At 43.3% G+C, this 27,526-nt stretch overlaps 1 non-coding gene and 2 pseudogenes across 1 annotated transcript; 2 read left to right on the forward strand and 1 right to left on the reverse strand.

Annotated features, from left to right (window-relative positions):
• Window positions 1-752: 752 nt before the first annotated feature.
• LOC142452990 (Fanconi anemia core complex-associated protein 24 pseudogene) lies at window positions 753-1,105 on the forward strand (annotated as a pseudogene).
• A 1,252-nt stretch (window positions 1,106-2,357) lies between these two features.
• On the reverse strand, window positions 2,358-4,408 carry LOC142452991 (tetratricopeptide repeat protein 39C-like; annotated as a pseudogene).
• A 3,698-nt stretch (window positions 4,409-8,106) lies between these two features.
• Window positions 8,107-8,270, forward strand: LOC142454162 (U1 spliceosomal RNA). Its single transcript, XR_012785681.1, has one exon. It is a non-coding gene; the product is annotated as a U1 spliceosomal RNA (small nuclear RNA).
• The last annotated feature ends 19,256 nt before the right edge of the window (window positions 8,271-27,526 follow it).

Genomic DNA, 27,526 nt, shown 5'->3' on the forward strand with positions numbered 1-27,526 from the left:
TCTAACCACTTGGCATTCTGTGATGCTCACCCTCCTGGTACAATTGCTGAAATCAAAATGGGTGCACAAGCAAATGTGGTGAAGAAAGCTGATGGTGTCTGGCTATCAAAAGATACAGTGTGTGTGGTCTTAAAGGCTTGACGTTAAACAAGTGGCCATCTAGCAGGAAAGCCACAAATTTCACTTGGAAGAAGCACACCAGCCTGTGTGTTCATGAGTTCTGGATGGGACCAGGTATCAGAAGATCAAAATCAAAAATATCATATTGTTGTGAAGGAAAGGGGTCAGAGTGGAGACCTAAAGTTCATCTGTTAATAATTGGAAACTCCCAAAGTTCTTGGAACCCCTCCAGGAGTGAGCTATGTGTTAGCTGAGTCGGACCCACACAGGTCTACACTCAGACCCAGCTCAGGTTATCAAGGGCCAGGCAGGTGACTAGAACGTGAGACAGATCCAGGCCACCAATGGAAAGGAGCCTTCCTAATGCCAGAGGCCCCATATATGTGTCTTTGGGGGTGCATTGTATCCGTGAGAAGTGGTGTGGGTCACAGCTGACACAAAAGATGCAAGGCAAAATTAAACTCGCTTTTGAGGATGGCCTCACACCGACAGATGTTTACTTGTCTAACAGATCCTGTATTCTTTATGTCACCAAACCTGATTGGGTGACAGCAAATGGCTACAGAAAGAGGCTTGTTCAGATCAGAAAGTCCATTCATCTTCAAGGGATTGTACTATTTGAGGAGACACAGATGAATGAGCAGTGCTTTCCGGCCACACAGAAGTTCACAGTGCTGGACCTTGGGATGGTGTTGCTTCCGGTGTCCAGCCAGATGGAAGCAACCAGCCTCATTATTCAGTTAGGCCACGAACAAACCAAAGAGCCCAGTAAGAACCCCTTTCTCTGGAAGAAACGCACTCAGCTCTCCCAGCCCTCCCTCCTACAGACGGTGCAGCAGATCCCAGGAGTTGGAAAAGAGAAAGCCCCAATTCTGTTCAGGAATTCCCAAGCATCCAACACCTAAGTAACGCTTCCACCTTGGAGCACGTCGTTGGGCAAGCAGCGGCACAGCAGATTCATGAGTTTTTCAAGCAATCCAGGTGACAGCGCACCGAGTGCCCCTGGGATGTTTCTCCTTCAGGCCACACACAACATGATTCACAGTTCAAAACTAAGAAAGAGCGATTCCTCTTACAGCAACTAGTGAAAGACAAGTGGGGCCTAAAGAAAGGCCTCCTCTCTGGGCTCAGGCCTTGCAGTGAGTAGGCGCCTTCATTCTTCTTCCAGCATGAAAAGGGCCTTTTAATTGAAGCTCTGTGACTCGGCAGAACCGGCCTGGGCAGATTTTAATGTGTGACCTTGACCTGCATCTCTCCTGGAAAAGGTCTTCTCGTGCTTCAGGTGGTGGATGTGGACATCTAAGGAAAACAAACCGACACCAAAGCCCTGTATCTCCTAAGGCCCTTGCTCCTGCTGTCAGTGGTCCTGCTGTGTGGCAGGTCTGATGCTTTGAGGTTGCCAGTGTAAATAAACCATTGCACTGCCAAAAAAATTGGAAATTCTTTCACAGAAGGGACTCAAGGGAGGGAGAATGCATCCAGGTGCAATGTAGCACTGACGAAACACATTCTTCTAGTTCAGTGGTTCTCAGCCTTCCTAATGCCTTGGCCCTTTCATACAGTTCCTCATGTTGTGGTGATCCCCAACCATAACATTATTTTCATTGCTACTTCATAACTGTAATTTTGCTACTGTTATGAATCGGGTGACCCCTGTGAAGTGGGGGTCTACTTCTTTAATGCTTCCTCCCCAGACTACCATGGCCCTGGTTCAACCTCACAAATCCTGTTAGACTGGCACATATACGTTGGTACAGATAAGTGCTTTCGACACATGGAATCCTGGATAGGAAAACCCCTCAGTAGCAATAATGGGAATAAGGTTTCTGTGAGGCTACGGGAAGGAACTGATAGCAATGATGGGAGGCGAATAACAGGACTATGGGTGAAGGGATACATCAGACAGTGTAAGATATGAATATATATATACATATATATATATATATATATATATATATATATATAATTTATTAAGGGTTCATGACGGTGGTAGGGTGAGGGAGGATGGGAATAAAGGGAAGATGATATCAAGGGCCTCAAGTAGAAAGAAAATATTCTTTGCCTCCTAGTTCTATTTTTTTTCCAAAGAAGAGACTTGTTTATTTTAAACAGGTCACCCTAAGCGGAAAATGTGGTTTTCAGAAGAGGCGCTGGTCTTCACAAGAGCTCTGTCCTCTGCTTTCATTCTAAAGGTGCGGAACCTGGGTGGGAAGGACAGAGCAGGGACTCCGGGCTGCTCACCGAGGAACCAGTTCGCTCAGAGACGCCGGGCCGCGTGGATGCACACATGCAGTCTGTTTTCAAAGTCGTAGCCCGAGAAGTCCTCCTTTGCTTGAAGTAGAGTTCCGCCTCGTGCGACAGTCTCTGGTTTGTCTAATAGAAGACAGCCAGGTTCATAGCAGGCGCAGGGCTGAACATATGGGTTATTCTGACGACATAACTCGTCTTTAGCAGCACACTGAAAGAACTGAACAGCATCCTGGGAGTTTCCTAGACATTTGTGTATGGCACCAAGAAGCAAATACTTTACTCCAACCACATGCGAATCGTCCACTGCATGGCAGGCTTGGCTCATCCTCTGCCGGTTGGGGAAGGAGCAGTTGGGGAAGGAGCAGTTGGGGAGGGCTTTCCACAGGTGTAACGCTTCGATCGAGGCCAGCACCCAGAGCACTTTGGTTGGCGTTTGTTTCCGAAATCTCTCTGCCTTTTTCACCGAGAACTGTTCGAGGTGATTGTTTTTCCTTTTGAAGAGTTTCTGAACTTCTTTAAAGACCAGCTGTGCCCCGTCCACGTCACCGCAGGCTCCCTGACACACTGCAGTTAAGTAGGCAGAGGAGCAGTGGGACCACCTGGACTCATTCTTCAGCCTCTCCAAGGCATCGAATGCATCCTGGAAGTTCAGCTCCATCATGCTGCACCAGCCGATTTCATACAGACACACGTGCTGGATTTCCCTCTGATCCGCCGCCAGTTCCAAAGCCGTGTGGAAAGAAGTCACGGCACTGTTGAGCTGACACTCTACTCGCTGTATTCGTCCCTTGAAAAACATAAAGAGGGAGGAGTTTGGATAAGCAGCTGCCTTTTTGAGGAGAATTTCCTTTGCTTCATCCAGACCTGCTCTGCTGTCGCTGCCATCCAAGGCGAAGAAAGGGTGGGCGACAGTGGGGTACCAGAGGAGAGCTAAGGTAGCTAAAGGGGCCTTCGTGTCCTTACTTTCGCTTGCATACATCAGTGAAGGAAGGCCCTGTAGGCAGTCTCCAGGGAAACCCAGCAGGTTGATGATTGTGAGCAGGTTTGGGGGTGCCATCGATATGCAAAGGTGGAAAAGGGTCATATCCAAAGCTACCAGCACCTTTCAGTCCGTTTAGAGACTCCTCAGACACCCCTTCAGCCACAATGTGATGATCATTTGCAGCGTCAGAAGGTAAGGGCTCTTCACTGAGCTTCTTCTGATGCAGCTCCTGAAGGGCATGGATGTCCAGAGAGCATCTACTGTAAATCTTCCAGGCGTTCCCGAGACTCCAGCCAGCTTTTATATATGCTGAGAATTCTTGTTTGACAAAAAAGAAAACCTCCAGATACACTTGGCAGTCAGCTATGATGATCTGCCTCTGAAGCCGGTCAACGTTCTTCTTGATCTTATTCTTGATGGTTTCTAGGACCCCTGCCTCATCGCTTTCTTTTTTTCTTTCTTTTTTTAAAAACATTTTATTAGGGGCTCATACAACTCTTATCACAAACCGTACATACATCAATTGTGTAAAGCACATCTGTACATTCTTTGCCCTAATCATTTTCAAAGCATTTGCTCTCCACTTAAGCCCTTTGCATCAGGTCCTCTTTTTCCCCTCCCTTCCTGCTTCCCCCTCCCTCATGAGCCCTTGATAATTTATAGATTATTATTTTGTCATATCTTGCCCTGTCATATCTTGCCCTTCACCACCTTTTCTGTTGTCCGTCCCCCAGGGAGGAGGTCACATGTAGATCCTTGTAATCGGCCTCTTCGCTTTCACACAGCTTTTCTGTAGTTTTCAAATCATCGCAGGCCACTTGCATTTTCTCTTCCTCAAACGTCATCATGGCATTCAAAAAGCTGGGACGAAGCTGGCTCCAAAGCTCATAGTGGGCAGTGGTTCCTGAATTGTTTGAAGAGTTGGTCCGACTCTCGAAAGCCGTTGTTGAGCAGCATGTTGATGCCAGCCAGGGCCAGCTCCGTGTCCTGCAGGGGTGCCATGGCCCAGTCGCCGTCATCCTGCCTCTGGGGCCGCTGCTGCTCTGAGCTGGCCATGGCTGCGCGAAGGAAACATCAGTGGAGCACCATCAGCTTCTCATGGATTCAAAATCCTGCCATGGCCTGGGTTATGCCCCTCATCAGGCCGCTGATAATAATCTGTGTACTTTTGCTTTTAGCTCTTTGTGTGTTTAGATTCTTGTAGGAACGGATGAAAGATATCTCCAACCTGACCTTCAATCAGCTTCTTCACCCTTACAGTCCACTGCCAACCGGCCCAGCCCTGAACCTTCCAACTCTTTATCCCCTTCTTTGCCCTATCTCAGCAGGAAGTAGTTAAGACAGAAAACATCACCCCTATTACCAATATTAAGAAGTTTGGAATTTTGGGGTCAGGTCTGAACTAGGCAGCCCCCGTTTGGACTAAGCTGAAGCAGGTCCGGGCCCTGCACGCGCTTCCCTGCACACGCTTTCCTGCACATGCTTCCCTGCACACGCTTCCCTGCACATCCCAAAGGTCAGCAGCAGCCGGATAAGATAACCAGTGAAACCAGATGTTCCTGGTTCAAAAAAAGCAGCAAGGAGTCAACCAGCAATTCTCCTAGTTTCCACGCCTCATATGCTAATTGCCCTACATTCCTCACCACCCCTTTAAAATCCTCGCCCCCAGCTGCTGAGCATGACTTCCCTAACCTGTTGGCTTAGGTCACAGAACCTCATCCAGGAGCTCGCCCCACCTAATAAAGCTATTTCTGTTTCTGCTCTCCCTTGTCCTGTCAGTTATGTCTGTCTTCCTCCCTGTTCCTCAGTTTTGCCTTTACAGCTCCCCTTGTTGCTCTGTTTCGCTTACTTAGTGTTGCAGCCTGGTGGGTGGTGTCGTGGGTGTGTGTGTGGTGAGTGGGTGTCAGTCTGGGCACAATTCCAGTACTATGTATTGGCTGCTCCGAGCAGGAATATGGTCCTCAGGGCTTGATGAGCAAGGATGTGGTGTTCTCTCTCTCTCTCTCTCTCTCTCTCTCTCTCTCTCTCTCTCTCTCTCTCTCTCTCTCTCTCTCTCTTCCTCTCCCTCTCTCTCTCCCTCTCCCTTTCCCTCTTGATTTGCTTCTGTGTGTTCTGAGCAGAACCCTCTCCCCAGGCTGTCTTCAGTGCTGTCCTATGTAGTGAATACTTCTGGGGAGAGAGTCCATGTAGTTGAGATTGGGGCCAGGCCCACAGAACATTTATAGAGGTATAAATATAGGCACATACATATGTAAATATATTTTATATAATGATAGGGATATAGGTCTGTGCAATATATTTATATGTAAAGCATTAAGGTAGCAGACAGACATTATGATCTACTCAAGTATTCCCTCAACGCAAGAACACTTTGTTCTACTAACCTGGCATTCTGTGATGTTCACCTTTCTGACATAATCGCTAAAGATAAAATGGGTGTATTAGCAAATGTAGTGAAGAAAGCTGATGGTGGCCGGCTATTAAAATATATAGCATCTGGAAAAAACTTGAAGATAAACAAGTGGCCATCTAGCTGGAAAGCAACAAACCCCACATGGGGGAAGCACACCATCCTGTGTGATCACAAGGTGTCAACAGGATCAGGTATCAGGCATCAGAAGACCCATAACAAACAATCATAGAGACGCAATCAGTAGGGGGCAGGTGTGTGTGTGTGTGGGGGGGGCAGAGTAGAGACCTAAAGCCCATCTGTAGACAATTGGACATCCCCTCATAGAAGGGTCACAAGGAATGGATGGGCCAGCCAGGCTGCAATATCGTACTAGCACCAACAAAACTTAGAACATTCCTCCAGTTCCTTTATGCTTCCTCCCCACCAATAGCATGACCTCAATCCTACCTAACAAATCCAGCTAGAACAGAGCACGTGCACTGGTACAGAAAAGAACTCTCAACACGCAGAATTCATGACAGATAAACCCCTCAGGAATTATAATGGGAGTAGTGATACCATGAGGGTAGGGGAAAGTTGGGGGAGAACAGGGCAACAGATAGTAATGATCGACGTAAACCACCACCCCCCATCCACTCATGTTGACAAACAACAGAAACATGGGTGACAGCGGACTGTGTAAGATATGAAAATAATAATAATTACAATTTATCAAGGGTTCATGAGGTTGGGAGGTTGGGGTGGTGGAAATGAAGAGCTGATACCAAGGGTTCAAGTAGAAAGAAAAGGTTTTGAAAATGAAGATGGCAACATATGTACAAATGTGCTTGACACAATGGATCTATGGATAGTTATAAGAGCTCTAAGATCCCCCCAAGTATTATTTATCAAAATTTTTAAAAAGGAAAGAAAATATTTTGAAACTGATGCTGGCAGCATCTGTACAAGCTCACTTTATGTAATGGATTGTTATAATATCTGTAAGCACTCCCAATAAAATGATCAATAAAAAAGAACCCAAACAGATGTAGAAAGCACCTGTGCTGAAGGGCATCTTCCCCCTGCTCCCTCTCATATGCCTTTAAGGCCCATGGAGGAGTGGAGCTAGAAAAACAACAGCAATGGGGGCTCAGGGCACTAATCCACCCAAGGGGAGGCTATTGTTTATATCTCCACAGGAAAGGGAAAACAAGGGTAGACCTCATTCTGGTGTGCCAATCCTTGAGGGCAATGTTTGTGCTCAGAGCAGCTTGTTCCCAGAGATAACTGCAGATAGCGTCTCAGCTGGAGAACTGAGGTCCTCTCCCTGGATGACAGTGCTGCAGAGGACAGCCCTGAAGGTACAATTCTGAGAGAGCCACCTGTGTGACCGGCCCACAGGAGGACAGACCAAGAGGGGAGTGCAACAGATCAGTGATGTGAGCGAAGCCAAGAAATCCCTGAGGAATCCTGTCGGCAGACTTCTGAATTCGTGGGCAGCACTTGGCAGCCCATCTGAACTGGTTGGGAGTTGCTCACAAAGGTGTCCCACTGAAAGTCTAATGGTGTAGTGGGCATGGGGTGGGGCACGGGGTGGTACTAGACTGTTCCATCCCTGACTGCAGGAATAGCAATGGGGACTTTTAGGTTACATGCTTCTTGGACATGAATGCTGAAGACTAAAAGGGTGTATGCATTGTTAGGTAAGTGGGACCAGGGACACGTAAGGCTGAAAGAAAAGGGGACTGGACTGATAGATTATAACATGTCCTTCTCTCTATGCAACAGAGAGCTATTCATCTGCTCTATGTCAAGATCTCAGTTTGACTTGTGACTATCTGTGTGTTCTTTTCCTTTTTCGGTGCTTATCTATGCAAGATAGGTGGGATATGCAATCTTACAGAGACAGTGACTGCACCAATGGTTCCCGGGGGGCATGGGAGAGGAGGGGAGGTGAGTGGTGAGTGGTGATGGGTACAGGGGAATAGTAAGGGTTCTAAAATTGATAGGAAGGCGATATAGTTTGCCTGGTTGTGGTTGATCAATCGAATTGTATCTGAGAGGAATTACTGAGAGTTGAACGATGGTTAAACATGATAGTGGGCAGGTGGGGAAAAATAGAAAAAGAGGAAAGAAGAAGAAAATTAAAAATATATGAATATACATATAGGTGTATTTGTATATGTATGCAAATACAACAAGGAAGCAGATGGATTTGGGGCCTCTACTTAAATTTACCTCAGTACAAGAATGATTTATTCTAATAATATGGCACTGTAATATACCTTCCTGACACAAGCACTGAAAACAAAATCATGCATAAGCAAGCTGGTTAAGAAAGACTATTAAAAAATATAATGTCATACTTACCCGGCAGTGGAGACACCATGATCACGAAGGTGGTTTTCCCAGGGCGAGGCTTATCCATTGCACTCCGGATGTGCTGACCCCTCCAATTTCCCCAAATGTGGGAAACTCGACTGCATAATTTGTGGTAGTGGGGGACTGCGTTCGCCCTCTCCCCTGAAAAAAAAAAAGGAAAAAAAAATATATATAATGTCTGTGGGTCTTAAAAAGCTTGTAGTTAAAGAAGTGGCCATCTAGCAGGGAAACAACAAAGCCCACATGGAAGTTGCACACCAGCCTGTGTGATCATGAGGTGTTGATGAGAGATGTATCAGAAGTCCAAAATCATGCAAGCAAATCGATGTGAAAGGGGTGTGGATGTAGTGGAGACCCCAAAACCCACCTGTAAGATAACTGGATAGTCCCTCTGAGAAGGGGCACATGGAAGGGATGATAAATGGTTTTTATTTGTTTTACCTTATTAATCATGTTAGACTTCTGTATTAATCATGTTAGACTTCATGTAGTCCTCATTTGTATATTTAAGATCATACAATACATGAAAGCCAAGATAGAGAATACATCAGAAATAGAAACAGGAGTAATGGTTACCTGAGGGTATGAGGAGAGAGGGGGGGGTGGAATAGGGAGCTGATAGCATTGAAGAGTGTATAACTCCACTCACTGGGACTGAACACAACAATGTAAGTGAATGAATATATTAGATCGTGTAGGATAAGTCAATAAAACTATCATACAAAAAGAAATGGTGTTGGAAAGACAGGATATCCACATGCAACAGGATGAAATTGAATGCTATCTCACTACAGTAAAAGTAATTCAAAACATAAAAAAATCTAAATTTAGCAGTTAGACCTATTAAACTCTTAGAAGAAAATATAAGGTAAATCTTCATGCCTTTGGATTGAGAATAGATTCTTAGATGTGACACGAATGCACAAATAATAAGAAAAAAATAGATAAATTGGGCTTCATAAATTTTTTTAAAAACTTTTGTGCTTCAAAGAACACAATAAAGTGAACTGACAACCCACAGAATGAGAGAATCTTGACAAATCCAATGTATGTGAGTACAAAGAACTGTTACAATTCACCAAGAAAAAGACAACTCAATTGAACAATCAGCCAAGGATTTGACGAGTGGATTATGTAATATTTGGATAATATTGTGGATAATGTGGATATTGATATAATATTGTGGATAATGTAAATATTTCCACACAAAAACTTGACTGTGAATCTTCCTTTCAGCATTATTCATCATACCCTAAGTCTGGGAACAACTCAACTATCCACCAACAAAACAAGATGTGGAAGATATGGTCAATGACCAATAAACTCATGAAAAGATGCCTAGCTTCACTGATCATCAGGAAAATCAAAACCACAAGATACCATTTCAAACCACTAAGCTGACTAGAGCCTCAAAATTGAATAGTACTAGTGTGGATGAGAAAACCCTCATACACTGTGGTGCAAATATAAAATGGACCAGCCACTTTGAAAATCAGTCTGACAGTTCTTCCCACAGTTAAGCAGATTTACCATATGATCCAGCAATTCCACTCCTAGGTAAATACCCAAGAGAAATGTAAATATTTCCACACAAAACTTGATCATGAATCTTCCTTTAGCATTATTTATTATAACCCCAAACTGGGGAAAACCCAAATATTCATCAATGAAACAAGATGTGGTATATCCATATTTCTTAGTTATTTACTGTTGTTATAATAGCAGTATCATATGTGGATGGCTTTAACAAGGATACATTTAATTTTTCTCAGAACTTCAGAGGCTGGAATTTTCAATCCAGGGCACCAGCTCTAGAGGACGATTTTCTCTGTTAGTTCTCGGGGAAGATTCTTATTCCTTGGCTCCTTGGTGTTCTTCCTGTGGCCTGGGATCTATCCTTTCCCATCTCTGCTAGCTCCTCTATATCTCAGAAATTATTGGCTCAAATCACACACTCTGCTGGAATTAATTCTGTAACATAACATAGAAAATTCATTCCCAAGTGGAATTATAAACACAGACAGGGATTAGGATTTGCAATACAGATTTTGGGACATAACTTAATGCATAACACCGTACAATAGAATTTTCTTTGACCACTAAAGTGAATGAGTCATGCTACCACATGACTGACCTTTGAGAACATGATGCTAGAAGTCAGTGAGAAATAGTGTATATTATATAATTTCAGGTACAAGAACTGAATGTCAATGTCTGTGGGTGATAGGGAGATGAGAGCATGATAACAAGAGTTCTACAGTTGACTGGTGATGGTTGCACACGTCTATAAATATCTTAAAAACCACTCAGCTGTGTCCTTCAAATGAGTAAATTGTGTAGTGTTTGGATTATATTTCAATAAAGCTGGTTTTTTAAAAAGATTGAATGATGATAAGAATTTGGCTGCATGAAGGATAGAGGCAGGAGCTCCCTAGGCAGAAGAAAAGCATATACAAAGCTCCAAATCAAGGGAAAAAAGGAAGTAAAACAAGCTAAAGGGAGTCCAGGAAGACTGATGAACAAGGAAGTAAAATGGGGAGAAGAGCAGGGACCACATTCTGGAAAACCCCAGGAGCCATAGCCTAAGGGCAATATTGGCAAAACTATTGAAGTTTTAAAGCAAGTTAGGATTTGTTTTTTTAAAGATCCCACGGTCTACTGTTCATCTAGCAGAAATATTTTCAGTTGGAACTCACCCTGAGGTGCTTTGGAAACTTGGCAATCTGCTAAAACCCTTTGAAGCAGCCCTGCTGTGCACGTGTAAGATCCCCATGAGTCGGAATCAACAGTGACTGAACAACAGTATCTGTGCTAAGGGGATAGATTGGGAGAGATAAAAGGAAGTCAACTTTTTAGGAGGGGGAGGGAAAGTTTGTGGGGTTTTATTTTGGGAAGGGGGTTACTCTGTGATGATGACAGTTGGAATAGAAAGTAGAGCCGTCATCACCACACCACAAGAAGAACTTGCTCTGGCTAGGCTGTGGCTCCCGAAGGACAGTGGACATGTTTAGCAGAGCAGGCCCTCTTCCCTTGGCCTGCATGGGCCACCTTCCCAACTGACCTGAGGATGCCCCAGGAGATTCAGCTGAGCCTCCCAGCTTACCTAACTTATATCAGTCAACTCCTGCCAAGCCTTAAAAGTATGATAAACAATAAATTGTTTATGCCACTGAGCTTTTAGGTAATTTGTTGTGAAACAATGCCATACTAATAGAAAGAATATATAGCAAAACATCTTAATTGATCACCTTTTCAGCGCAACAAAGCAAACCAAAGGGAAAGTAGAGAAACTTGGCCAAAATTATGGGTCTCCTATGTAGGGACATCTCAACAAATAAAGACAAGTATAAGCCGTTCCCTTTTGAAAATGATCACTGGAAGAAAAGGTGTCATGTATCCTATGGGAGAGGGATTCACAAATAGCTGGACCTCATTTAAATGTGTTTTAAGAACAAATCAGAGGGAGAAAGAAAGAGAGAAAAGAAAGACAGTCAAGTCCAGGTGATAAGATCAAAGGAGCCTAAGAGAGGTCCCAGGCTTCTGACTTGGTACTTGTGTGGACACTGGGTCACTACCTGAAGCAGAAGGCAAAGGAGGCTTTCTTTCACTAGGTTCAACACCTTCAAATTCCAGCAGTCTCAAGTCCACATATCTTTCAGTCCCCAAGATTGAAAATATTATCTGCTTACTCACTTTGCAAAAAGTCAAGTGGAAAAAAAACAATTTAATACTCTTTATTAAAAGATTTTACCTGTAACTTTCTTTATAGACCATACAAAAAAATAAAAGAACATGCCACAGAGAGCCTGTGTTCTCCCATAAAAATTTATAATCTTAGAAACCCTAAGGAGCAGTTCTAGTCTGATCTATAGAGTTGCTATGAGTTAGAATCAACTCTCTGGTCTTTGGTTTTCTATAGAACACACGCATGAGTTCTACAGCATGGCTTCTGTACATGGTTATGCCTTGTGTATGTAACATCATTTATTGTGGAGGAGAGGTGGTAGGGAAATTTTTCTACATGTACAAAAAGAGACATGGGATAGAAATGATTTGGGAAAACCGGTTTACATATTTGGTTTCCTGGTTCTAGGACTGAAACTAAAATTGACAGTAAATGCTAACAAATATACAGAATGCATGAAAATATATTCACAATAAAGTAAGCTCCTTTTAAAAAGGACTTCAGATAAACTGCGATTGACTTTCTAGATTAAAAAAGTATTCTTTTGAGGAACAAGGGTATAAATATAGCAGCAGCTAAAGAAAAGCTAGGGCTCAAAAAGCAGACGCTAAAAGCGTTTTCTCCACTAAGTGGAGTATTTTCTTTGAAGGTGAATTCTTCTTCTGGGTCCACCTACAATAACGGACATGCAGTTCCAAGGTCTGAATTCTGATGAGTAGCTGAATATAGCCATCACAACCAGTTTAAAGCCCATTTTTTAAAAATCTGACAAGACAATATAAGACACAAAATAATAATAATAATTTATAAATTATCATGGGTTTGTGAGGGAGGGAGGGGGAAAATGAGGAGCTGATACCAAGGACTCAAGTATAAAGAAAATGTTTTGAAAATAACGGTGGCAACAAATGTACAAATGTACTTGACACAATGTATGTATGTGTGTATTGTGATAAGAGCTATATGAGCCTCCAATAACATAATTTTTTTAAAATCTGACAAGGAAAATGTGTTGTTGACTGGTAGTCAACAGAATATGACTTGGAAAATACACAAACAAGCAATGCTTTCTGAATTATTGGGGTGAGAATATCTGGCGTGATCACAATGATGAAATTCATTTTTGTGTGTGTGTGTGTGTAAGAGAGAACTTTATATCAAAGAGAAATTGTATACTAAGAATAGATCCCAGCCCAGATCAAATCCATACGTCCGATAATAGCCCATCTGCCCAATAACAGTCTGTAAATTCCTCTTTAGACTCATGCAACACATACAATGATAGTGAGTGCAGGAGGATGACAGACCAGTGGGTGGAAAGTTTGTGGATCCAGTGGCGGTGGAAGAATCTTAGCACTGGCAGGAGTCTCCACATGGTTCCTCCAGCTCAGGGGCTCTGAGTCCATCAGCGTAGCTCCATGTGGCCTGGCAACAGGACTGTGGAGCAGAGAGTGCGTGTATCTGGCATCCAGTGAGCTATTTATCTTCTGAACGTCTCCAAATGAGGCCATCAAGCTGTGACCTGATTAACAGACTACACTCTACCCCTTCACTCTTAATAGCACCAAGTTAACACCAGAGTATATTACTACCACAAATTGTAATCCACGCTGAAGGCTGCAATCTTTGACTTTCATCAGCAACTGCTTCAAATCCTCCTCACTTTCATCAAGCAAGGTTGAGTCATCTTCATACATAGGTTGTTTTTCAATCTTCCTCCAATCCTGATGTCACTAACTTCATATAGTCCAGCTTCTCTGGTTATTTGCTCAACCATTTGGTGCAGTAGGAGGTGACCAGGTGCCAAAATATTTTGGCAAATATTTTCGTAGCTCTAAAAGAATACTGTCACTACAATCAGCAGCATAAACCATGTTATAAAATTCCAGCTCTCTGGGACCCCTTGGGCTGCAACTGTTTTAAAACGGTGCCATCTGGGTGTTGCAGTATACCCCCTTTGTCCTTCCCGTACATGTGCCCGGCCACCTGATGCGACAGGGGCACGCAGCCGTTGAGGAAGCGGAGCCTGCCGCCCCCCGGCTGCGGGGTGCCCTCGGGGGCGGCCTCGGCCGGCTGCGCGGTCCGCTTTTGGGGGGACTGGGAGCCTCGAGCCGGAGCCGGGATGGCGGCTGAGTTGCCATAACGGAGAGCTGAAGCGGTGACGGCGGCGGCTTGCGAAAGCAGGGGGGCAAAGGGGAGGAGGAGGGGCGCTCCGGGGAGCCCGGGGGTCGCCAGCTCAGGCTCGGCCACGAGGAAGCCCCGGGGGTTCCCGCCGCTGGTGTCCACCGAGGCCCGGGGAGGAGACCCAGGACGCCGCCCAGGCGCGGGCTCTCCGTGCCCAGCTCTCCCTGGAGCCCGGCTCCCTGCGCTGCTGCCGCGGACGCCCGGCCCCGCGCTGCCTGGCGACGGATCCGAGCCGACGAGCCGAAATTCATTATTAATAAAGAAAAAGACAACAGAATATTGGATATTATATCTCACCAGAGTCCAAAAATGCCACATCACTTATTTGATTTTTGACAGTAGTTAAAGGACACATAGGAAAATTGGAACTCAGTTCAGAAATCAATGATTTATGATATAGTAAGCTTTTATATTACCATTTTCCTAGAATTTTAAAGGATAGTGTTCTATAACTATGGTGTTGGTGAAGATATTGAAAGTACTAGGGACTTCCGGGAAGATGGCAACTGATTAACACATACCAGAGGGACTCTGCAGAAATCATCCCAGGAGTTACTAAGAAGGAAATTCAACACTGCTGGATCACAGGGGGAGCATCATAAAGATAAGTAGGCACAGATCCACAAGGTTTTGAGGGGCTGGGGGCTTTGGGCTTACCACAGGGGAGGCTGGCTAGGGTTTTAACTAAGGCTAGGGTTTTTAACTCGGCTGGAGACAGGACTATTTGGAGCCAGTGCAGGGGCTTTATCTCAACACAGCCACAGCTTGCTGACACCTCATGATAGGGATTAAATCTTTACACCCCTAGGGCAGGGAGCGGGGCTGATCTACATTGTTGCTATTTCTTCCCTCTCTTCTCTCTATCTCCCCACAGTCTCAGCAGGTGGTTTTCTTTCCCTCGTTGTCTGGTCCCTGTTCTCTGACACGCCACTGCTGACCTCCAGACCACTCCTCTTAGCATAGGACATTTATGCCTGCCCTTCAGGCAGTTAGGTGAACTCCACCCTGTGCAGCATAGCCCAAGGTTGGGAAAGCCCACCTGCCCTCCACCAGGGGATATTCCTCCCAACTTGTTCCTGGGGAATTCCTGCCTGTGTGTCTGGGTGGGGGAGGGGCACCAATTGTCCTCTGTGGGCCCACGTGAATGAGGGAACATCCTCCTGCCTACCTTAGTGCCTCACATGGCCTAAGGGAGCTCAGTCAACACTTGCCAACATTTCCATGCTGCTGCAGGAACCTCTGCCCAATTTCTTCAGTGATCTACCTGACCAGGCCCACTCACCATTCGTGGTGGTTTACACCAAAGCAGGCAACCCACCAGCCTTCTGGGGCATTCCCCTTGAGGGAGGGTGCAGATTGGGGACCCAAGACCCATCTGTAGGCAACGGGACATCCGCTTACAGAAGGGTCGCAGGGAGGAGATGAGCCAGTTGGTGTGCAATGTAGAACTGATGAAACATACAATTTTCCTCTAGTTCCTAAATGCCACCCACTATCATGACCTCAATTCTACCTCACATTTATGGCTAGACCAGAGGATGTACACTGGTACAGATAGAACTGGAAACACAGGGAATCCAGGACAGATGATCCTTTTAGGACCAGTGCTGAGAGTGGCGATACCGGGAGGGTGGGGGGAAGGTGGGGTTGAAATGGGAATTGATTACAAGGTTCTCCATATAACCTCCTCCCTTGAGGGATGGACAACAGAAAAGTGGGTGAAGGAAGGCGTCAGACAGTGTAAGATATGACAAAATAAAGAATCTTAACTTTTCAGTCTCTCTGCAGCCCTGATGAACACTTTAGGCAGCCATTAGTGAAAATTGTCTCTCATGTTGATATCCTTTCAGAGGTAATAAGGTAGATGTTGCTTTTGCTCAAGGGCAAAGCTTAAAATCCAAAGGCCCCAAAGAGAGAACTCAGAAGAACACTCAGCTATAAATCAGATTCTTTTCCTTGCCATTGAAACCGCGGTGGCTAAAGCAAACAAAGCCAGCATCTTACAATGATAGAGTTAGACCACAAGAAATGGTTGACACCCATGGAGCTGGAATTGCATTTGTTGAAAGCTCTCTGCACCAGCTGGTCTCAGGCTCAACATATTTGCACTGCCCACAACGTGACTTTGTTAGTAATTACACAGTCTGACTACACCTCCCCAAAGAAACAAGACTTTCAAGGATCTGCTGGATCAGGAGGAAAAAAAGAAAGCAACCTCCTAAAAATGTTTTGCTTCCTTTTTCTACTAAAGGGATGAACCTTCTTAAATTACTGAAATTATCGAGTAATCCTCAGTAAAAAACCTCTTTCTCCCATCAGTGAGAATGATACTTTACTTACTTAATATTGTTTAAACAATTCCACAGAACTTCCCATCAGTTTACATAAATCCATCTGTCTTAAATGGAGAGACGATTGTTTAATAACATAACTGGTTCTAGGTTTTAAAGGGAGTATTTCACTTAGGTGTGTGAGCAGAGCCAACAGTATTTTTTTATGTGTGTTAATTCTTCTTTATTTATTTTTTAAACATTTTATTTGGGGCTCATACAACTCTTATCACAATCCATACATACATAAATTGTGTAAAACACATCTGTACATTCTTTGCCCTCATCATTCTCAAAGCATTTGCTCTCCATTTAAGCCCTTTGCATCGGGTCCTCTTTTTTCCCCCCTCCCTCCCCGCTCTCCCCTCCCTCATGAGCCCTTGATAATTTATAAATTATTATTTTGTAGAGCCAGACAGTATTTTATCTGTTGTGTGCAGGGTGTCTAGGAGTTAGAACTACAACTCAAGAGTACCTAGCAGCAACAAATGTGTGATATGCACAGCATCCATAGAGCATGTGATCATGAACTATACACTTAATGCTAACCATCTTGCTTGCTAAGACTTGTCCATTATAGCCTTCCAGTCATATTTCAAACAGGTAACACATTTAAATGATGAATTTGCCAAATTTTGGCATGTGCTTCAATATTTAAAATGTAGTCTTGCACTTCCTGGTGAAACGCTATAATTTGACACACCAAATAGAATCTTGTTCAAAGGGGAGAAAGCAGGAACTCAGCCTGCTAAAAGTGAAATATTTCTTTAGAAAATAATAACAGGAAGGAAGCATAGTGTGATGAAAACTAGTCAGTTGCGACTGGCTCACCTTTAAGACCAGTTCAATGTCACCAAGTACAGGGACTTTGGTTTCCGTTGAGTCACTACTGACTTTGTGAATTTTGCCTCCATCTCCTCCACTTTGACTGCTCTGCCTCCTGTGTAGGGATGTGGATCAGGTAGATCACAGGACTCCTAAATGTTTTCCCAGTTCTAAGAGTTCAATTAAATCAAAAGGAAAGAAATCATTCTGGAAACCCTCTAATAGGCAGAGAAATCTCAGGACAGAACTGTGCACAGGTGGACTTGTTTTGTGTGGCTATTTGGCACTATTTGGGGTGGGACAGAGCTTTCAGTCCCAGTCATGTTCCATCAGTGTCAACACTTGGAACTATCTAGGCCGTGAAGTTAGCCAGGCCCTGTCAAAGCACAGGGAACTCCTGGAAGGCAGCCCCTATACCCGAATCTGATAAGCAAATATATTCCCAATGTTTGCTGAATTGGAAGCTCTTTAGCTAACCTCTGGAATTCCTAAAGCAAAATTGGATCCAGGTGGAAAAGAAAAGGGACCTTTGTCTCTTGCTGGCTTAACAATAACTTCATGTAGATGTCCAGTTAACAAGAACTTATTTTTTTTTAAGTTCTAAATGTTTTATAGGAAAAAATGAGCTGTTTGGGGTGGAGACATGTTTTTGGCCAGGGTAAGCCAGGGGGTTCTGCCCCTGAAAACCTTACTTCATTGTTGGCGAAGTCCACACGTGTTGAGCATTTAGATAATGGCCAGGGCTGGGCCGGCTACAAGCACCAGAGAAGAGCACGGACTGCAGACTGTCATCACAGCGGTCCCTGGGGGTGACTGAGCCTCAAGAGGAGTGAAGTGAACAGGGAAGAAATGATGAGAACCTGCTATGGGAAGGACTCTGTGAGGGCGGGCTCACAGGCGAGCACGCACTGGAACAGGCAGAGACAGTAGAGTGCTTGAACTGAGAAAACAAAGATAGGTTGATAAGGATTCCATAAGGTATGGGTAACTTAGGACACCGTTCAAATCATTCGTCTTCCTTCTTGCCTCTTCTGAGGTGATCCGAGGTACATAACCTCTGAGCTTCTAATCCTACTTCTATAAAACAAACAACCTTACAGGGACGTTCTAAGAATTTTAAATGCGTTATGCGTACAAACCGCACCCACCATGTTCAGCATCAAAAAAGTAAGCAATAGTAGTTAGTCGCTGTCATAGATTGAATTGTGATCCCCTTCCAAAACCTGTGTCGATTTGACTGGGCCATGGCCCCTAGCAGTGCATGATTAGCCTCCTTTTTTGTGATACGTTGTAAATTCTAACTTCTATGGTATTAATGAGACAGGAGTAGAGGCAATTAGGTTAATGAGGCAAGATACAATCTACAGGATTGGGCTGCCTTTTCAGTCCATTTATTTTGAAATATAATCAATGAAACAAGCAAGCAGAGATCAGAGGAAACGACTACTCCCAACAGTGGATGGAGTGCATCTTTTGGACATGGGAACCTTGGACTGTGAGCGTCCTAGATGATCCAGGGAAGACTGATCCCAAGACACAGAGATTTTCAAGAACTGAAGGGCCTATGGATGCTGAAAAGTCTTCTCCTAGATCCAGCATCCTGAATTCAGACGTCTATCCTCCTCCAATTTGAGAGATTAAATGTCTGGTTGTTACAGCCATCCGCTTGTGCTACTTCTCCTTCGGCAGCAATAGACAACTAAGATAAATTTGTTTCATCATTCCTTCTGGAAACTGCATGAGACACTTTATGGCTGTCGAAGAAATACATTAGAAATTAATTCTTTTCTGATTTACTGTGCATACACTGCCTAGTTTGTGGCCTCCCTCTGACCCAACATGAGAGGGGAGAAACACTACCCACACCCCTAAATCTTTGATTGATGGTGAACCAATGCCTGTCATTCACCAAACAGGTGGCAGGAGTGAATTGTCTGGCAAAAGCTGTAAGTATGGGGAAACATCTCATGGAGTACATGAGTGGACAAGAGGTGTTACTCAACCCATTCCACAATGGAGGATTGAAATCATCCAAGTAAACAGTGTCATCCTCCTATGGGTCTCTAACCAATACGCAATCAGCTCTTCTCCTTCACTCTCTTAGTCTACTCCACCTGACAGAAGAAATCCAGGTGCTGACCAGGACTGCAATGTGCGTTGTTTCCAGTTTTGATGGATAAATAGCACGTATCTTCATTTCCGACCACTACTGTAACACAAGTACTACAGTGGTGGCTTTAAAATCCAGGAATTTATATTCTCAGTTTTGAGGATTAAAAGTCCAAATCAGAATCTCCACTGTATCACTACTTGACCTTTTGGTTAAAATCAAGTCTCAAGTCTGAGCTGTAGTCTTTCCTTTCAGTCACCCCAGGTGACTCTTGGTTCTGGGCCATCTTCACATGACACCTGTTTTCCCCAGAAGGCACCCACCCTGTCTAATCTGCTCTTTTCACAACTCAGAAGTGATTAGGTATAGGACTCACTTTTCAAGGTATGGGCTCATTAACATATCAAAGAGAATCCTATTCAAAACAGGATCACCTCCAGAGGTATAGGGATCAGGACTCCAGCTCATATATCGGAGGGACACAATTCACAACAACACTACTATAAATATTTTTGGACATGTAATGTGGTACACATATACATACATTTCTGTTACTAAACATTTTTTAAGTGACAGGTCCTATAGGGCTGCTGTAAATTGAAAATGACCTGCTGATCGTGAGTTGGCATATTTGTCTGTAAATTATGACTTGTCAGACAAAGTACAAATTTGTAGCATCATCACTGTAATTTCTGACTCTGCTTTAGTCTTCCCTTTCTGTCTTTAGCTCTGTCTTTTCTCCTTTTCTTTGAAAAACACCATTCAGAAAGAAAGTCTAACCCACACACACTAATGACCTCATCTTATCTAATTATATCTGCAAGGACCTGTTTCCAAATATGGTACCAGAGGTTAAGACTTCAGCCTGTTGTGTTTTTTTTTTCTTTGATGACTCTGTGGAAGGTCCCTGTCTCTTCCAGCTTTTGTTTCTAGGGGATCTTCATGTGGCTTGACATCTCTCTTTCCTCTCAATTGATTGTTTAATATCTTATATCTCAAAGACATTGACTAAAGATATGCCTTATATTAATCCTGTCTCATTAACATAACAAGATAACTCATTCCAAAATAAGATGATAACCACAGACATAGAGGTTAGGATTTACAGCACGTATTGTGAGGGACACAATTTAATCCTTTACACTACATAAGCCAGATGAACATATCCACATAGGATAGCTTGCATCATTACAACATATATGCATAACACTCATCCCATCTATCACATGACTAACAAGAAACAAATAAAATGTATGCTACCAGGTAACAAGAAACACATGGTTGGTTGGCACATTTCAGGGCTACTGTAATTTGTTTCCCGAATTTGGAAATTCATTTGTTCTCCCAATGTTCAGATGTTTATTTTCCGAATGCCATAGTTACCAACCAATTGCAGAAAGCAGGGGGGAGTTCTCTTTTTTTGGGGGGGGGGAGGGTACAGCTTTCAGTACCCAGCTGAGGCTTGAAGCTTGGCAGGGGTGGAGCTGGAGAAGGTTTGCACCAAGGGGTGTGAATGGCCCATCGAACCTTACAGAATGCAAACCCAGAGTTACATTCACCACATGGAATGTTGACTGATGAGCTCAGGCAAAGCAGGTACTCACTAGCTTCCGGTCCCAGGGTTCCACCAGAATGTCTCCCCCAACTTTACAGTGGTCAACAATGAGATAAATTTTTCGATAACGCTCATTCACTAAGGCAAAACTAGGTCTGTAGGAGTAAGACATCTCACATACAGCAAAGAAAGTTTAAAAATAGAAAGTATGTGACAGTCTGAAGTTGCCAATTATTGGGCAGCCTCAAAAGCAATAGATTTGAACCAAAGTCCACTAACTTCCAAATCCATGTCCTTGTCACCCTCTTTTCTCTGAGGCATATTGGAACATGGAAGACTGTTTGCTCCATGTCATTGACCTTCACACTGGCCACTTGTGCGGCACTCGCACATTTAAGTGTGATAAAGTGGTCCTGTCACACAACCACACAACTTGTACAGGAACGCTCGACCATCCTGTCAATGCATAGTCATCCATGTCTTCCAAGTGACTCTAAGTACTTAGTTTCTTGCATAAATTCTCACTTGTTGGGCGCTTCTTTTTCTACAAGACATCTCTAGAAATCAGCGTACCAGGCTGCTCATCACCTGAGAAACTACTACAGGCATTGGAGGGGGAGATCCTGGCCAATGGCAAGGTCCAGCAGTCAGTCAGTATCTGGGGTTGGCTTTTTGAATGTTATTTTTTGTTCTGCTGCATAGTACCAATGTAGGGCCAGTGGTGAACACCTGAACTAGGAAGGGAGTCGCTTCACAAACGTTGAGCCATGGTGTGTCTTGGGCTCAGCTGCCTATCTCCCAAACAAAGCTCACCCTCTTTTATTTTTTTAGCAGTTTTATTGACATGTAATTCACAGGACATACAATTCAAAGAGTTTAATGTATTTTAAAGTTTTGTGCACTCATCACCACAATCAATTTTGGAACGTTTTCTGCATTCTTGTACCCATTGTTATTATTAGCTCCCCATTACCCCCAACCTCCCTGTCATAATCCTAAACCAAAAAACAAGTCAAACTTAATGCCATCATGATGATTCTGACTCATAGTGACCCTGTAGGTCTGGGTTTCTGAGTCTGTAACACTTTGGTGGATCTGCTATGGAGTGATTTCAATGGCTGACCAATTCTTAACCACTATGTAACCAAGGGTCCCTGCATAACCCTAAGGAACTATTAATTTAGTTACTTCCTCTATAGCTCTACCTACCCTGGATTTTATATGAAGAAAGTCATACCCCAATAATAATAATAACAAATGACAACGAAATAAAATACAGAAAATCCTAATCCAAGAGAAGGAAGAAGAAAATATAAACTAGAACAAATTAAAATGGGTCAAAAAGGAAAATGATAATATGTAAAATTTTAACCTAACTGTATCTGGAGTAACCTACTTTCCAATGAATTCTGTGTGAATGAATGGCTATTCACGTCCCTGCTTAATGGTCTGAGGACATTCGCTGAAGGTTTCATCTGCATGAAGGCAATGCTAATGGGTTTTGGCCTTTCACTGTCACCCACAGTCTTCTGAAAGCCAGGTGCCTCAGAATTTAAACTCTAATGTAATTCCCTTTTCTGATCTTGGATTTTATTTATAATCCTTAAATCCCATGGGCTAGTGCATTTCCATGCTGACACCTCACTTAGATGGATGCTTGTTTTAAAACAAGCCTTTAAGAACCCCAGAAGCTGTTCTTTCTGGGAGTCAGCTACCATGTGCTTTCTTCATCATATTTTGCTATAATACTCATATTTTTTTCCTTCTTGAAATTTTAAAAATCATTTTATTGGGAGCTCGTGCAATTCTTATCACAATCCATACATCATCCATTGTATCAAGCACATATGTACATTTGTTGCCATCATTCTCAAAACATTTGCCTTCTATTTGAGCCCTATTTGGCTCCTCATTTCCCTCTCCCTCTCCCTCCCTCATGAACCATTCATAATTAATAAATTATTATTATTTTGTCATATGTTACACTGTCCAACATCTCCCCCCACCCTCTTCTCTGCTGTCCATCCCCCAGGGAGGAGGCTATACGTAGATTCTTGTAATCGGTTCCCCCTTTCCACCCACCCTGTAGGCATCACCACTGTTACCACTGGTCCTGAAGGGGTCATCTGTCCTAGATTCCCTGTGTTTCCAGTTCCTATCTGTATCAATGTACATCCTCTGGTCTAGCCAGATTTGTAAGGTAGAATTGGGATCATGATAGTTGGGGGGAGGAAGCATTTAAGAACTAGGGGAAAGTTATGTTTCATCGTTGCTACCCTGCACCCTGCCTGGCTCATCTCCTCCCCACAACCCTTCAGTAAGGAGGTGTCCAGTTGCCTACCAATGGGCTTTGAGTCTCCACTCTGCACTTACCCTCATTTACAATTACATGGGGTTTTTTTTGTTGTTGTTTTTGACGCTTGATACCTGATTCCTTCAACAGCTCGTGATCACACAGGCTGGTGTGCTTCTTCCATGTGGGCTTTGTTGCTTCTGAGCTAGATGGCCTCTTGTTTATCTTCAAACCTTTAAGATACCAGGTGCTATATCTTTGGATAGCCAGGTACCATCAGCTTTCTTCACCACAGTTGCTTATGCACACGTTTGTCTTCAGTGATCGTTTCAGGAAGGTGGGCAACCACTGATATGAATTTTAGTTCTTTGATATCTGATAACTGGTCCCTTCTACAACTCGTGGTCAGACAGGCTGGTACACTCATATCTTTAGTGATGGCTTCATGAGGAGTAATATTGAGCAGAGCCAAATTGTAAGAACTAGTTACTCTTAGATTAGGGTTTATGATTAAATGCTATCATAAAATCCATTCATATATCTAAAGTATATATATATATATATCCCTGGTCCACTTTAGAGGAAGCATTGGCAGTTTGTTGAGAAATAATTTAAGTAACCCCATGAGATATTTGGTAATTTTCATAATAGTATCATTAATGTGTTCATCCGGGTAGACTAGAGAAACAAATCCATAGACACACATATGTATGTAATAAAGAGGTTTATATCCAAGAGCAATTGAATATTGAGAAAATGTCTCAGCCCAGTCCAGATCAAGTCCATAAATCCAATATTAGCCCATTTGTCTGATACCAATCTATAAAGTCCTCTTCAGACTCACAAAACACATGCAACAATGCTGAATCCAGGATGATCACAGGCAGTGGTTAGAAAGTCTTCGGAACCACTAGTGTTGTAAACATCCCAGCACTGGCAAGGGTCTCTACAAGGCTTCTTTGGTTTCAGAGGTCTGGTTGCATCACAGTAGGTCCATGTGGCTTCTATAGCTCAGTGCTTTAGCTTAGTTCCATGTGTCTTTTCAGTTCAATGTCTCCAGGGAGCGAGTAGAGAGTCTCTCCCAAGACCAGATTTCCCATAATTCTCAGGAGAAAGCCATGCCCACACATAGGTCTCAGTGGCTATGATCTGATTGACAGACTAGACTCCACTCCTTAACTGTTAATCCTCTCAAGTCCCAAATTGACACCAGATTATGTAACTACTACAATTATTCTAGCTAATTGTATACAGTTTACATTACTATTGGTAAAAGGAAAATATACATATTTAGGAAATCTTTTTGGACTAAATACCTGGAATATATGCACAACAGAATAAAACACTGCCCAGTCCTGCATGCACCAGCTTCACAATTGTCCCTATGCTTGTGCCCATTGCTGGTGCCAAGGTGTCAATCCATATCCTTGAGGGCCTTCCTCTTTTTCATTGCCCATCCACTCTACCAAACATGACGTCCTTTTCTAGGGGCTGGTCTCCATGAACGACAAGTCCAAAATATGTAAAATGAAGTCTCACCATCCTTGCTTCTAAGGAGCACTCTGGCCGTACTTCTTCCAATACAAGACAGACCTGTTTGTCCTTTTAGCAGTCCATGGGATTTTTTTTTAATCTTCGTCTCCAGCACCACATTTGAATGCATTCTTCAGTCTTCCTTATTCAATGCACACCTTTCACATGCATATGAGGCAATTGAAAACACCTTGGCTTGGTATTTGTCTCTTTTCGGTGGTAGAATTTTTTAAGGTTAATCTTTCACTAGGATTACTTTTATTCTGAAATCATTGAAGACTCATAAATTAAAAAACAACAACACAGAGAGTGACCCAAAGACAATATGAGTATATTGCGTATCCACAGAACATTGCCAAAACAGAGAACTAACATCGATACCATACTATTCGCTCACGGTTTTGCAACCTTGGCACTACTGATATTTTCAACGAGATAATTCTCTCTGGTGGGGGCTGTCCTGTGTACTGAAGGATATTTGGCAGGATCCCTAAATCCTACGAGGAGCCCTGGTGGAACAGTGGTTACACGTTGGGCTGCTAACTATGAGGTCAACAGTTTGAAACCCACAAGCTGCTGAGAGAAAGATGGGGCTTTCTACTCCTGTCAAGATTACAGACTTAGAAATACACGGAGGCAATTCTACGCTGCTCAAGGGTTGTCTTGAGTTAGAATTGACCCAGTGGCATTGAGCTTGGTTTTGGTTAAGTACTGCCCATGGATATATCATATATATATATATATCATATATATATCATATATGTATATGTATATATATGACCACCAGAAATGCCTCCAGATTCCATTTTAGGGTTTAAAGTGCAAAATAAGTAAGATACTTTGCTTTAAATTTTTTTCCCCAAAGTTGGGGCTTTGGGTTCAGTCTTGTTTAGAGGTAATACATGCAGCAGAGTCTAAACTGGAGATGTGAAGAAAGAAAAAAACAGTCCCCAGAGCTGATAAAAGACATTTTTCAAGCCACAAAGCTATAACAAACCTTTTGAAAGTCAAGGAGAAACACTAGGGCTGGGTTTGGAAACATTCATTCTCAGTTTAAGTAAATACTGTCACAAACCACATTCATAGGCATCTGTTACTGGTGCCTAACATTTTAACACACACAGTTCTCAAGTCAATCTGAAAACAGGTCAATGAGGTTATTTTCTCTCATGTTCTTAGAAGGAGCTGGGTGACATTCCAAAAAGTCACATGAAAACATACTTATCAAAATAGTGTCTTACTCTTGCTACAGCCATACAGATAAAGGGGTGCCTGACTCCACTCAGTGTATTTTGAGGCAGACTCTGCTTATAAGAGGAGAAGGGAACCTTAACTCTCACCCCACTCCCAGATGTGACTGAGCACATCAACAAACTCCCATTAGGCAAGTCAGAACCCTGTATAGGCAATATTCCTGGAAAGCCCAGGTAATGAGACACACATAATGAAACTCAACTGAATTTCAAGATACTGAAGAAATAACTTGGACATTCAAGTGCAATGGCAGAGACGATAGAGCTTAGTAATGTAGAGCAAACATCATGTGAAACCTGGACTCATGACTCACAGAGGGAGCCATTGCCCATGACATTGGCTCTTTGGCCCTATGATCCCAGACTTCTGCTCTCAACAATCAGTTCAAATGCAGGTGTCCACAATGGCCTCTTGTGCCTGTGCCTGCAGATAATGTTGATGAATCTCTAGAAAAATCCTTGGTTATAAGATTTGAGGGGGGTACCAAAAAACTCCCGGAATGACCCCCTCCCCCAAAGCGATGTATTTAAATTTTTTTTACAAAACAATCTCATCACCTGCAAAGTACTCCCCATCACACTTTATACAGTTGTCAAGCCTGCAACTCCATCACTGGAAACATTTTTCAAATCATCTGACTGGATGACTGACAGCACCTCCCGAATTTTTTTTCTTCACTTCTTCTATGGCATCAAATCGCTGTCCTTTTATGTCCGTCTTCATCCTTGGAAACAAAAAGAAGTCATATGGAGTGAGTTCAGGTGAGTAAGATGCATGGGGCGAGAGAGGCATGCTGTTTTTTGCCCCAAACTGGCATACTGAGATGGCTGCATGAGCAGATGCATTGTTGTGGTGGCAAAACCAGTCCTCTGTCTGCCACAAATCAGGTCATTTTTGTCACACAGTGTTATGTAATCTTTTCAGAACTGGTGAATAAAAAGCTTGATTAACAATCAGACCTGGTGGAACGAACACATAATGCGCTATGAGCGAACATTTTTGTCTGTTCAGGAAGTTGATGGACACCCAGAATGAGGTTTGCCATCAATCGACATCTCACCTTTTTGGAAATGAGAAAACCACGGTTACACTTGAGTTTTTCCCTTGGCACTCTCCTTGGAAGCTGTGTTCAACATCACAACAATTTCTGTGGCATTTTTCCTGAGCAGGAAACAAAAGTTCACAGCCACATGCTGTTCTCTTAAATTGGCTATCACAAAAAACAAGGTTCAAGTGAAACTGCTTTTACTAAAAAATTCACTGTGACCAGAGAGAACCTTCCCAGGTGACTCCATGGGTGCACTAACCAGAGCGAGTTGCTCGATGCGTGCCTAGTGGGAAGAATGTGTACTACAGAATCTCCGCTCTGCCCAGCCCAGTTCCAGTTTGGGAGGGGTGCCCCCTTGCATTTATCCAAATAATATGATTTGGTAAGACTACTTTTTCCTGGGATTATGAATCAAGGGACGTGACAGAGACTAAAGGGAATGCTCAAAAAGTCTTCAGCGCTCACACCTTCCACCAGCTTCACTTTAACCAGGCTGGATCGGCCATGGCTAGGGGAGGACAAGCCATTCTTCAGCAGGGAGCTTGTTGGGTGTCTTCCTTCAGCTTCTTGAGCAGAATTTTGG

Source organism: Tenrec ecaudatus, chromosome 7, assembly GCF_050624435.1.
Source record: "Tenrec ecaudatus isolate mTenEca1 chromosome 7, mTenEca1.hap1, whole genome shotgun sequence".
Classification (NCBI taxonomy): Eukaryota; Metazoa; Chordata; class Mammalia; order Afrosoricida; family Tenrecidae; genus Tenrec; species Tenrec ecaudatus.